Consider the following 6,478-nt stretch of genomic DNA (forward strand, 5'->3'; position numbering starts at 1 on the left):
AAAAAAAAAGAAACTCAACTCCTGTTATGGTTTAATAACAAAGCTTAATAGAGTTAACATATTTCATCTAATCTAAGATGCTAATGATTAACAGACACTATTTTATGCACCATCACAAATAGGTTGGCAATTAAACTGACTTTCTGAATCACAACAAAAATGTGAATTTACTTCTATTCATGCCAGTAAAGTAAAATGAAAATGAATTATGGTTTTCACATGTTAAAGCAAAACAGGAGGAAGCCATTAGCCTGAGGTCTTGCAAAGCAAAGGGAAACCGAATTGGAGGCATTAAAACTGACTTAAAAACATTAGCAAACCAACCAGTCAATGACAATAAGCCAGCTGCCAGTTGGCTGCATGACGAGGGACGCTGAGGGAACCCTCCCCACAACAGGCGGTCGCCCAGCTGGAGCCAAGGAGAAACCTCACTTAGCTGCCACCACGAAGAGCTGGAAGCCCTGAGCCCTGTTTTCCATTCTGGTGCTTCAGGTGTGATTCGCGAATCATTCCTTTGCTTAAATAAACTGTTTATTTTGCCTAAAATTCTTCTAACCCCTGAATCCTAACGCCTAACCGGTAACCCCCAACTCTGACCGTAACCCCTAGCCCTGACCCCACCCTAAGCCCTAACCATACATCAGTTTCTGCATTTGCACTGATGTGTCAGTGTTGACGATTCAAACTGCTGTACCGGCCCGGCCGCGTGAGCAGCGCGGATTGTACAGTAAGGTTGTGGACCGAGGCCTTGCGTTAGCACCACAGCTGTTTTCTCCGTGAGCACCGCGGGTGTTGCATTCGCATTTCTGATGTCATACCTGCCCTAGGAACGCTCTGTTTGCGTTCTGAGACTGCGGCGTGCACATGGCACTGCAGCCGCGTGGCCTTGGCTGGGGAGAACCTCGGCGCAGGATTCACAGGTGCTTTTGCTGTCCCGGTTTTCTCGCCGGGATCTTCTTACTAGTCCCTAACCCTCAGCAGTCGGGCTGCAAACAGGAAGGATTTTACTCACTGCGGACGCGGCCCAGGGGTGTCCCAAAGTGAGGCTGTGCCCGCCAGGTCTCTGCCGTGGAGAACACAGCTGCGCCCTCGCAGCGCCCCCAGGTCTGCAACGAGGACGACGGAACTCAGGCCGCCGAGGTGCAAGGCACGCTGGCACCGTGAGGCCAGCTGCAAGGGCGGGCTCGGGCGCCCCCTGCCGACGGCCGGGCAGGGCGGGGCCTCCTGCTCCCGGTGATGTGCCCCGCCCTCTTCTGGCCACCAGGGCCACTGCGAAACCCTCTCCGAGCAAGCCCCAAGCCCCAGGGTCTGTGCTGCACCCTCCAAGTGCCCCCAGGTCTGTGCTAAGGAGAACGCAGCTCTGCAGACCGCTGTGACGCGACAAAGGGCGGCGCGGTGACGCGATGCACATCAGCGCTGGAGCCTCCGGACCGGGCAAGGCGGGCTTTGGTACCCCCTGCTGGTGGCGGACCCCTGCAGGGCCTTCTTGCTCACGCTGCCGGGCAACTAGCAGCCTGTGGCAACAAGGGCAATGCAGCGTCCTCTTGCTCACTGGGCTAGGGGGCTGTGCATATGTACATAATGTGCACCCATATGTACATGCGTACATATTGTACATATGTACATAATGTGCACCTAGATGTACATGTGTATATACTGTACATCTGTACATAATGTAAACATTACGTAAATGTGTACATGTACATTTCTACATAATGTGCACATTATGTACACGTGTATATACAGTACCTATGTACATAATGTGTACACCATATATACGTGAACATAATGTGTACATTATGTATACGTCTACATATCGTACATCTGTACATAATGTACACATTATGTACATGTGTATATACTGTACGCCTGTATATAATGTACATAATGTGCACACATATGTACACGTGTATGTATAGTACACATGTACATAATGTGTACATTATGTACACGTTTGCATATTGTAATACCAAAATAAATTACATGTACATAATATGTACAATCTGTACATTTACTGTGATATACGTATTATGTATATATTATTGTCATTACATATATATCATTGTGATATTAAAATAAATGTACATATCGTACACATTATGTACATATAAATGTACATATTGTGCAGATTATGTACATTTATTGTACATATGTATTGTGTACACATATGTACATCACAGAAAATGTACATATGGTACATATTATATACATTTATTGTAATAGTCCAATCAATGTACACATTATGAACATATTCTGGGATATTGTTTTTAGTATATAAGATAAAAATGACCTCTAATATCAAAGTGGGTATACACCCATGTGTGTACATTTTGTGATATTATCCATCGTGTCCTAAGTAGGTATTACTCTCATTGTGAAAGCAAGTGTACCCTCTGTGGTTGTTCCAATATCACAGGCGGTGCACAACGCTTCTGTGATGTAGTTCTCTAATGTCCTGGGGAGAGAGGATGATTATACCCGGAATATCGCAGGAAGTGTACACCACCAGTGTAATATTGTTTCTAACATCCAAAAACGGAGAGCATATTATGCCAAATACCTCAGGAAGCCCACAAACCCCAGTGATACTGTTCCTAATAACTAGGGGATTACAGGTGATATGACTCACGATGTGACTGGGGCTGTACACCAGTAGAGTGCTAGTGTTCCTAATATCCGGGGAAAGAGAGGATGATGTTACTACCCAGATGGAAATACGCTCAGTATGGCAAGTGGTGTACACCGAGCTCTGATATGGCCATTAATGTCCACGAAAAAACCAATTATGTTGAATTAAACATTGCAAGGGGTGAAACCCACCTGTGCTTTCAATCCTAATGTCAAGGGGGGTGAGAATGACATTTTTGTCAATATCGCAGAGATGTAACTAGAACTAGTGTTATTGTGCCTAATATAAAAAAAACCCAGAATAACATTATCATCCCCCTATGATATGGTTCCCAGTATCATATTACACAACATTTTCAAAATAGCTGGTCCCTAGCAGCCAGGGTGAGCCAGGAGGCTGCCAGGGGCCCTCTGGCGGCGGGCTGTGCGTACAGCCCCCTAGCCAGTGGGGTCCCTAGGCAGCCGGGGTGGGCCGGGGGGCTGCCATGGGCCCTCTGGCGGGGGGCTGTGCCAGGTTGCTGGACAGGGTTCTGTGCATATGTACGTACTTTTCACCTATTTCTACATGTCTACATAATTTTCACAATGTGCACATATATGTGAGTTTTTTCACAGTTTGTTAGGGAAAGAAGCATAAAAGAAAAAAATAGAAATGTTTTGTTGTAAAGGTGACCTAACAGATAAGTTTAAATATAGGGAATTGGGCACTGTTGAGTGTCCCATGATTAGCACATAGGCTATCTTACATAAATGTCTAGTGCATTAGACACTCTTTAAGACAAAGTTATCAGAGCTCTGCTTCCAAGGACAGCCTGGCAACATATTTCAGGAAGGATGTGATGATTCTAACGTAGCCTTTGAGCTCTGAGAGCAATACAGCAGTGAAGACTCACGAACATTGTTCCCTTCCTGTCTCCCCCCAAGCCCCAGAAATGTTAGGGGACAAGGAGGAAAGAAAAGCCTCTGCTGCATATTTTCCAGGCACCAAATAGCATAAAAGGGCAGTAAGATACTACAAACTTTGGCTAATAAAACAAACTGACACAATTAAATGACTATTGAAAATAAACTTTGTGGTTTCAAAGATTTATTGATGATTTAGGGTGAAGTTTTTATATTATGCACTGTCTTAATGTGGGACGATTCCCTTTCTTTTTGTTTATTTAATAAATATTTGTGAAGCACCTGTATCCACTAGGTACTGTTTTAGGTGCTGGTGCTTCAGTGGTAGACAGAGCCCCTGCACTCATACAGTTCTCACTGTGGGTCAGGATGCAGACAGCGAATCAGTAAACACACACCACAAATACCTGACACAATTTCTTTTTTTTTTTTTTGAGACGGAGTTTCACTCATGTTACCCAGGCTGGAGTGCAATGGCGCGATCTCGGCTCACCGCAACCTCCGCCTCCTGGGTTCAGGCAATTCTCCTGCCTCAGCCTCCTGAGTAGCTGGGATTACAGGCACGCACCACCATGCCCAGCTAATTTTTTTTGTATTTTTAGTAGAGACGGGGTTTCACCGTGTTGACCAGGATGGTCTCGATCTCTTGACCTCGTGATCCACCTGCCTCAGCCTCCCAAAGTGCTGGGATTACAGGCGTGAGCCACCGTGCCCGGGCAGTAACCTGACACAATTTCAAATGCCAGGTGTTTAAAGCATTCCACCTGATTTTTCTGAAGGAGGGGGCAAATAAGTTTCTGCTGGTTTAGATTTGTGCTGACTAGCACACAGATCTACACAGATCTTACAAACTGTGATGCGTAAGAAACTATGGTTACTCAGAAAGATATAGGAGTATTTATATCTTTATGACACATATACAATCAATAAGGGCCTTGGGCATTTGATTCTTATTTTATTTCAATGATAAAATGGGTCTAGTAATGTTGTCATAGTTACTAGTGCTGATTTAATGTTAGTGAATTTACTTCACATTTAGCATAGGAAAAGTTTGGATTTATTATTTGTAAATTAGAAGCACAGAATAAAACTTGATTAAATTACTTGTTCTGGTATAAGTATCAGCATATGTGAATTATTTTTGCATTTGCTGAATTATAATGAAGTTCTTAACAAAATGAGAGGTATTAAAGGTCCACAGCAATTGTTCTTTGTTTTTTTGTTTTTTGTTTTTTTTTTTTGAGACGGAGTTTTGCTCTTGTTACCCAGGCTGGAGTGCAATGGCGCGATCTCGGCTCACCACAACCTCCGCCTCCTGGGTTCAGGCAATTCTCCTGCCTCAGCCTCCTGAGTAGCTGGGACTACAGGCACGTGCCACCTTGCCCAGCTAATGTTTTGTATTTTTAGTAGAGACGGGGTTTCACCCTGTTGACCGGGATGGTCTCGATCTCTTGACCTCGTGATCCACCCACCTCGGCCTCCCAAAGTGCTGGGATTACAGATGTGAGCCACCATGCCCGGCCTCACAGCAATTGTTCTTAAACTTCACCGTGTACTTAGGGATTACCCATGAACACTGATAAAAGGCAGATTGTAGGGCTCTGACATAGCACATTCTGATTCTTTTATGTGCTGACTGTTGCCCAGGAATCCGGGTTTTCAGTAAGCATCCTGAGTGATTCTAAGAAAGATGGTCCTGGAACCCCACGGAGACCCACTTTCTTGTTGGGTTGTATCAGATATACATGACTTGATTTTTTCTTTTATTTATTTATTTATATTTATTTATTTATTTATTTTTTGAGATGGAGTTTCACTCTTGTTACCCAGGCTGGAGTGCAATGGCGCGATCTCAGCTCACCGCAACCTCCGCCTCCTGGGTTCAGGAAATTCTCCTGCCTCAGCCTCCTGAGTAGCTGGGATTACAGGCATGCGCCACCATGCCCAGCTAATGTTTTGTATTTTTAGTAGAGACGGGGTTTCACCATGTTGACCAGGATGGCCTCGATCTCTTGACCTCGTGATCCACCCGCCTCGGCCTCCCAAAGTGCTGGGATTACAGGCTTGAGCCACCGCGCCCGGCCCTTTTCTTTTATTTTTCAATGACACTCAAGCAACGGCAACGCGAACAATTTTAAGTACTCTCCAACATGTGTCTAGGAACCAGCAGTGGAATATATTTTACACAAAGAGTAACAGAGTAGTTTTATGCCATAAGACAAAAGTTCCTGGCTCCTGTCCTAGAATAATGTACTATTGTTTAATTGATTAACTGGTCGACGCTAACCAAAAAAAGAGAAATATGCACAGAATTAGAGAAATACTGTCCAGAAGGATGGAGTCTAGCGGTGCCTGGAATTTTGAAAATCATCAATCAGAGTAATAATTTTAAATGTGCCACAAAGTAATACCATAATCCAAATAAGTTATACATCCATTTGCTTAACTTTCATCCATGAAAACCTTTATATAATTACTGCTTGTTCTTTTGAAATCCTTTCCTACTGTGTAGTTTGTAAAAGCTCAAAATAGATCAAAAGTAGTTGTAACCCTATTCACTTCCGTAAACACAAAACTCTGTTAAGGCTTTTAGGTGAAGTAAGCCCAGATATAGGCTATGTTCTGTCACGGGTGACTAAAATAAAAATTCAGCCTAAGGAAACTCCTTTTGCAGACCTTATTGGTACTACAGAAAGTACAAAAGTTAGCTGGGCGTGGTGGCACACAGAGACTGTAACTCCATGCTGCCTGTTCTAAGTTGCACTATGTTCCCGACACGCATCTTTAATGGTTTAAAATGGTATTTCAATTTTTCCTTCACTTTGTATGCTCTGCCAGCCGTATGCTTCCTCTGCAAGTTTCCAAAGTGAAGAAAATGAAAAAATCTTTTTTTCTAATACTGTATTAATAGAGAAATCTAGATTTTTGGATTAATATTCTTTAATAA

Source organism: Sapajus apella, unplaced genomic scaffold, assembly GCF_009761245.1.
Source record: "Sapajus apella isolate SASKATOON/1434 unplaced genomic scaffold, GSC_monkey_1.0 scaffold129, whole genome shotgun sequence".
NCBI classification, from domain to species: Eukaryota; Metazoa; Chordata; class Mammalia; order Primates; family Cebidae; genus Sapajus; species Sapajus apella.